This window comes from Rhineura floridana, chromosome 17, assembly GCF_030035675.1.
Source record: "Rhineura floridana isolate rRhiFlo1 chromosome 17, rRhiFlo1.hap2, whole genome shotgun sequence".
NCBI lineage: Eukaryota > Metazoa > Chordata > Lepidosauria > Squamata > Rhineuridae > Rhineura > Rhineura floridana.
This window is the reverse complement of record NC_084496.1, coordinates 28858111-28865968: the sequence shown is the minus strand read 5'-3', so window position 1 is coordinate 28865968 and position 7858 is coordinate 28858111.

The window sequence follows — 7858 nt, the reverse complement described above, 5'->3', positions numbered from 1 at the left end:
ATGGGAGTTGTAGTTTTAAAAAGTAACTTTTCCAAGTTCTGGTTGTACTTTATGTTTTACTGTGACTGTTGAATAAGTTAACAGGCAGGCGGGTGCTTAGTCCACTTGTGCCTTCTTGTCAGCCAGCAGTGCAGCTGGATACTGGTTCTTCCTGAACAGCAGTGACCTCTGGAGAGCAGGGGTCAAGGAGCTGGTCAAGGAGGGCAGAAGGGAATGACTTTTTCTTTGTGAAGAGGTAAGAATATTGAAGAGCTGAACCTGGGAACTGCTACGTTTCGCTGGCAGAATCACTACATTGGTGAAATCACACATAGGAGGAGAAGCTGGACAGGCACCTGTCGGATATGCTTTAATTTGGATTCCTGCATTGAGCAGGGGGTTGGACTCGATCCTATGATCCTATGATTCTAAGCTTAGAGCTGCCCTAATACCTGGGATCCAGGCGTAGCAAATTCCTATTGGCTTGAAGCTGAAGTGCTACAGACGCCTCTCCGCTGCCCCCTGCTGGAACAAGATATTGCAGTGCTCTCAGGTTCTGCATCCAAAGAGCCCTGTTTGCTGGCTGCATCCCTGAAATGACTAGGAGTGAGGCCTGAGGGCGCAGACTTCCTTTGGCATAGCCAGACCTTGGGGAGAAGGTGGGACATGGTGAACTGAAATATATTTTTGTACTGTTCCCTGTATTGCTAATCTTTTGTTGGTTCACTGTTTTAGGAGTGTGCTATGTTGAGAGAAGACTGCTACTCAGAAATCCAACTTGGAGTCCCAGGTTTCCTGGGTGGGGTCTTGAGCCAGAACTTAGTATAAGAAAAATATCCCCTAGACACTGAACCCAGCCCTGGGTGCTGACCCAAGGATCACATAGGCATTATCTCAATTTGTGGACCCCTCTTTATCACTTCCAGTAGGGGTGGGGATCCTTCTTCAGCTCAAGGGCCATATTTCCTTGTGGTCAACATTCCAGGGGCCACACAGCAGTGGTTTATATCACCAAAGAGTGGGCGGAGCAAAGGATATGACACTTACAAGCCATCTAAGAGTCAGAAGTTTACACACACACACATCTCTATATCCCCCATTTGGGCAAGCAAGAGATGCTATCACAGCATCACACGTGCCAGCCAGGCAAAAGCACTCAAGGAGAATGCAAAGCTGGAGAGGGGGGGCTGTGGCCTGGGGGGAGGTGGAGATGCCTGATGAGGGGAGGTTCAAGACAGAGAGGTATGGAAGGCTGCAATCAGCCCTGGACCACAGCAGGTTCTTCACTCCAACTTATAGTTATCACGGGGCAGTTTCCAGAGCGTCATAAACTGAACAGTTACAAAGAAAAGCATTTTCATTTATTTAAGTTCTTATAAACCATCCTTTTGTAAAATCACAAGCAGGCATTAAAACTAATGAAACAAAACAGAGCAGCCTTATGTGTTTACTTGAATATGGATCTCTGGTATCCGCGCTTCTAGGAGTGAGGTGTTCTACAGTTGGGGAGCCACAACGGAGAAAGCAGAGTGGGCCAAGCCTCCAGGAAGACAAAGGAGACACCCCCCCTAACCTCAGGGCCCAGGAAGGATGATACGGAAGAAGACGTTTTGACAAATATGCTTAATATACATTTAAACGCTTAAGAGTTAGAGTGAATTCACCCGGAAATTCTCTTAGCAAGCCCCATTGAAATTGATGGGAATGGTGCAAAATCATAGCAAAGTGCCTTAACAACACAATCCTAGGCATATAAACACAAAAGTAAATCCCACTGAGTTCAATGGGTCACATACTCTCATAGGAATATAACATATAAGATGTATAAGATAGCATAATGCTGCCCTGGGCTCCTACTGGGAGGAAGGGTGGGATTTATTCGTATTGTTTTGTTGTTGTTGATGATGATGATGATAGCCCTGGTGGATCTGGTCAGAAAGGCCTAACTAGTCCAGCATCCTGTTCTCTCACTAGCCAACCAGATGCCCCAATGGGGAGCCAGAGCAACCAGGACACGAGCGCAATCACCATCTCCCACTCATGTCCCTCTGCAACTGAAGGCAGTACTCCTGTGAACCAAATACAAGGCCTAGAGCACATCCAAGGATCCTTTCCTCCCATGGTAGAGGCACCTGGTGTCTGCAGCAGGGAAAATGCCCCATTATTTGGCGCTAGCCACCATGCTAGACATAGCTGCTTCGTTCACTGAGCTTTTCTTTCTCTCTCAAAAATTATTGTTTTGATCTCACTATAAATACATTGCCATATGTTAATTACGATGGCGGTGATTATGATTATTCTTGCTGTTGCGTTGCTGATCGCACGGCATGCAGCTCTTAAAAAAAAAGAATTCCCTTCCTCCTGACCTTTTTTGCTTAATTTTTACTCAACTTGAATGAGAAGATATATGCCAAATCCGTTCTGAGGATGTCTTATCTGTGCAGATATGTTTTTCCCCTTAATTTGTTCCCATTAAAAATTAAGTTAATTGCTAATAAGGAAGAAGCAGCACTGACCTATAAAAAGACATAGCAAGATATTTGGCTTCAAACATTCTTTAAAAAAAAGAGAGCAGGGCGATACGGAAAAAGAAAAGACAACCACCCTGTTTTGCGCTTGTTGGTACTTCTGGGTTCTTTGGCAGAACAGCCGTTACACTTGAAGTGTGCTGGAACACTTTGCAGCTTCAGTCAATTGCTTTCAGCGCAGTGACTGGAGCAGGGGGCAGGTAGAGGAGGTGCCTTGGAACAGGGAGATCTCTTTCATTCTGTAAAACAGAAGTCTTGGGAGAGCCTGGAGAAGGAAGGCCCTTGGCTCTTGGTAACATCATTTCTACCCTCTGCAAAATGAGGTCATTGCAACATTGCAAAAGATTGCCAATTCTAAATGTTTTGCTTGGGAAAGTTTTGGGAAAGAGTGGATTTAAAATGCCTTTGAGAAGTCCATGTTGTAATGGAAAGTTATAGGGAAGGAAGGTATCTACTTAGGCAGAGTCTTTGCTCACCAGTGCTGATGACACTTTGGTCTCCATTTTGTGAATTATTTATTAATTATATTTATGAGAGACCACATAAAATGATAGTCTGCAGGCATACATTCTGCCTTTCTCCTGTTGTGGGACTCCAGGTGGCTTCAGCTACAGAATAAAACAGTTACTTCTTCCAGGATTCTTGGGTAGCAACAATCCAACAGACATGACCAGCCTGCAGCCAGAAGGTTGCCAGATGTCTGGAGCAAACACACAGGTGCCCATCACAGTATGCCGTCTAAAGAGATAAGCTGGTGGCGTCCCTCAGCAACAAGGGCGTGAAGCAGATTGGGGAGACTATGATGATGATGAATTTGCTTGTTTGCCAAAGGTCTCCAAGAGACTTACAACACGTTTATAAATCTAAAAACATTCTACTATAAAAATAGAACAAAACAAACCCCGTAACAGCCCCAGGAAGATTTGGCAGCACACTAGTAACAAAACAACATTGTGTCAGTCTATCAAAAGCCTGGGGGGAAACATAGATCTTTACCTGGTGTCCACAAAGGCGCCAAGCGGATCTTGCAAGGGAGAGCATGACACAGACTGAAAAGGCTCTCTCCTTTGTCACCAACCTCTGAGCCTCCCTTAGAGCAGGAATCCAGAGAAGGACTCAAAAGATCTAAGGGTCCGGGTAGTTCCATATCGGGAGAGGTGTTCCAGACGATAATTGGGTCCTGAGCCATAAAGAGCTTCATAGGTCAAAGCCAGCATTTGGAATGGGGCTCAGAAATGTACAGGCAGCCAGTGCAATGGGAACAGGATGGGACTTATATGCTGTGTTCGCCTTGAACCCATCAACAATAAGGCATTCTGCACTAACTGAAGCTTCCAAATAGTTTGCAAAGGCAGCCCCGCATAAAGCGTATTGCAATATTCCAAGCTTGTGTGCATAGATTACCAGAGCATAGACTGATATAGCCAGGTTGTCTCTGTCCAGATATGGTCATAGTTGGGCCACCAGCCTAAACTGATGGAAAGTGCTCCATGCTATCAAGGTCACCTGTGCCATAAATGACAGCAGTGGATCCAAGAGATCCCCCAAACTATGAACCAGCTCCTCCAGAAGGAGTGCAACCCCATTTAGAGCAGGCCACACAGTGATAAGCTGATCAGAGGATCCACCCATCAACAGCAGCTCAGTCTTCGCTGGATTAAGCTTCAGTTTATTGGCTCTCATCCAGTCCATGATCACAGGCGGTGCAGCAGATTCAGCTGCCCCCCCCTCCCGAAGCCTGAGCCAAATCGGGCCCATTTGGATGTTTTTGGGCCCCAGCCAAGTCGGGTTCTGAGAGCCACAGATTGCCAGAGAGGCCTGGGGCTGTCAGGAGGTGGGGCATCAAGCACAAGGCATCTGGGGTCTCCTTCCACCATGATGAGCACAGCCAGTGATCCTCCAGGGTTGTGAGGCTTATTTTGTAAGGGGCTTTCCTGCAGGAAAGCCCTTTGCAAAACCGCATTGCACAGGATTGCTCCCTCCGCTCACAAGCTGAGGGAGTGATCCTAGCGGATGCTGGTTTACAAGGGCTTTCCTACAGAAAAGCCCCTTACTAAATAACTTTTGCAAAACAGGACCTTGAAGGATAAAACTGACCACTCTGTTGGTTGGGGGGGGGGGGAGATGCAATGTCTTCTTCCCTTCCATGCCATATGTTTAATTAAGGGCTTTTAACCCTAATTAGACATGAGCCCTGCCCCCCCAATCTTAAATGGGAGTGACTCCAAGCAGAGGTGGGTGGTCCCTGGGCTGACCCATGGCAGGTTGGCCTGATCCCTCCCTCTGGATTGGAGCCACAAGGCAGATGAGGGGGGTCGGTGCACAGCCCTAACAACCAAGCAAGGATTCAGCGCATCCACTGCCTCACCTGCAGAAGATGAAAACGAAATAGAGCTGTGTGTCATCAGCATATGCAGATGGCAATGCACTCCAAATCTCCATATGACCGTACCCAGCGATTTCATGTAGATGTTAGACAACATGGGGGACAGTTCCCCATGTTGGAGAGCCCTCGGAGCCCAGAAATGCTCACCACTAACAACCTTCTGGAGCCATCCATCCAAGTAGGAATGGAACCAGCACAATGCAGTGCCCTGATACCCAACTCAGACAGTCACCTCAAAAGGATACCATGTTTGATGGTATTGAAAGCCGCTGAGAGATCAAGAAGGATCGACAGAGTCACACTCCACCTGACACAGGTCATCGTACAGGGCAACCAAGGCAGCTACCATACCAAAACCAGGCCTGAACCCAATTGAAATGGATCTAGAAAATCTGTTTCCTCCAAGAGTATCCGGATCTGGTTGGCAAACACCCTCTCAAGGACTTTGCCCAGAAAGGGGACATTTGCTGCTGGTCTGAAATGATTAAGGGTCCAGGGAAAGCTTATTGAGGAAAGGTTTTACTAGCACCTCCTTCAGATGGCCTGGGACCACTCCTTCCTGCAGTGAAGATCAACTACCTCCCTGGCCCATCCAGCTGTCTCCTCCCTGCCAGATTGTATAACCCAAGGGGGCAAGAGTCCAAGACAGAAGTGACTGCATGAACCAGGCCAAGTACCTTGTACTTCAGGCCACAGCAACTAAAACTCTTCCAATGACATTGGACAAGAAAGCACTCCAGACACCTCACCAGGATCATTAGCACCAATGATGAAGTCATTGGGAGTCCAAGCCCTAACACACTCCCACCCTGCAATATGGGCCATTGTTGGGTTGTGGCGCATGATTTGCTATCGCAACCCATGATCTGATGCTGGCATGAATTGCAGAGTGGGAGCTCCTCCCTCCCAGCCCCAGTCACAAGGGGTCTTCTCAGGCACAGGGGCACTCAGCCAGTGCCCGACCTGGCCCCCCACTGACACCAGACCTGCCATATCTTGTGCCTTGAATCCAATGAATCTAGTACACTGATATCATGGAAGACAGAAAGAAAGGTTTCGTATTGACAGCGTTCCCCGCAGAAACATGTACAAAGCTCTCAGAAATGCTCAGTGCTCTGGGCTGCTGGGAATGCTGCTTGAGTCTCTCTCAGAAATCCACAGCCAGGGATATATCCCTCCTGGATTTAAAACCTTTGCCCACAAAGATGTCACAAAAAGCCCTGTTGTGCCTCCCTGTTTGGCAGAAAAGGGCCTGCTCCAAAGAGGATACCTGAAGGTGGCAGCTGTTCTGGAAGCCACTTATCCACAGTTGGCGAGTTGAACAGGAAAATGGCCCTGAGTAGAGAAATCAGTCCTCAGAAGCGGGGATATAATAGAGTGTGGGCCACTGTAATAATTAACATTAATGATCTCTGGGAAGGCACAACATGTATAAAACATGAGGACAGAGTTTAGGGCTGTTGTTCATGCACTCTAAAATATGCCAAGCAGCGGAATTGTTTATGTTCAGCCTACAAAGAAGAGCCTGGAGCTGCAACATCCAGGAAGAATGCAAGTGATTCATCCTCAGATCAATAGTTTGTGAAATGCATTCCATGTCCCAAGGGACTCCCAGGACAGTTACACTGATAAAGAGCCGTAATCTCGGCATGGAGGGAGCTCCCTGCACAGGCTGCAGATTGCTCTCGAGGGAGGAGAGAGAAAAGTATAAAAGGCAACAGATTGGGAGCTGAAATGTGTGCCCTTATCAGAGCCTTCGGAGTGTCCAAAATGGGATGACTCAGAGACTGCTGTGACCCAGCCTCCTGGGTCTTGGGTGGCCACGGCAGTTCACTATAGAACTGGCAAGCTTTGTCCAGTGATCACACAAAGTCATCCTGGTCAAAAAGCCATCCCGTACTCTCCCACACCCCATTTAATCCAGATTTATCATTTCTGCAGGGATTGTTTTTACTTATTGGATTGCCCATGCTTAAATGCGAAGATAATGTGGGACACCGTTTTGATGAAAATGACATCACATGGACGCTGCGAAAAATTTGCATGCAGGAGCAACACTGAGTCCACAATAAACCATCATGTGGAAGCAACCCATGTGCCTTCTGCAGAAGGCAGCCCTGTATTTGAAGGACTGGCTGGTCTAAGATGAGTAAGAAGGGAGACCTGTAGGGTTCATGAAGCTGGCCATCAATAGCCAAAAGACTTAACAGACCCACAGGTCACTTGATCACAGTATTTCCCACTAGGGTGAGATTAATGTATTTCTGTTTTAAGATAATGTCCATCATCATAAAACCTCTCCTTGGATTGGGACTGGGAGGCCTGAATATGGTGCTGGGCCAAAGAGACAGGTTAGGGAAGCTGTTGGTGTACCACCCACTCTGCTGCCCAACCGTTTTCCTGAGTTAGCTGGCCAAGCAGGTCTCCAGCATGGCGCTGGAGGAGCCCAGGACAGCAATCCTGGGTGACTTCAGCATTCATGCTGAGAAGGCCACAAGTCCACCTCAGGATTTCATAGCCTCAGTGGGACTGTCTTAGATGGGACTATCTCAGTTGGGATCTTTGCAGCAACACAGGGAACATTTAAACACCACCCACCTGGAGCCTAAAGTGATACATACCATCCTCTGTGCCACCTCTTGAATCAATACACCAAACTACCCCTGGTCCTTAAGGTCCCTGCTGGAGAAGCCAAGAACCCCAGAATGTGTTGGGGGGGAATAGATGTGCTACAGCAAAAGCTAAGAGCAGCCTGTCTCCTGGCAATGGCAGGTGGGAAAGCGAGCAGCCCTCCTCTAATGCCCCATCGCATCCACACGAGGGCAGAGAGACTTTGCCAACCACTGTTTCCCCTGCCTTGCCCCACCACCGCCCCTAGGAGCCTTCCTAAGGGAGCTGCTTCCAGAAGACTGTCTTGCCTTTTGCCTTGAGGAAGAAGGTGCGGGGAGGCAGAAGAGGTTGTTGT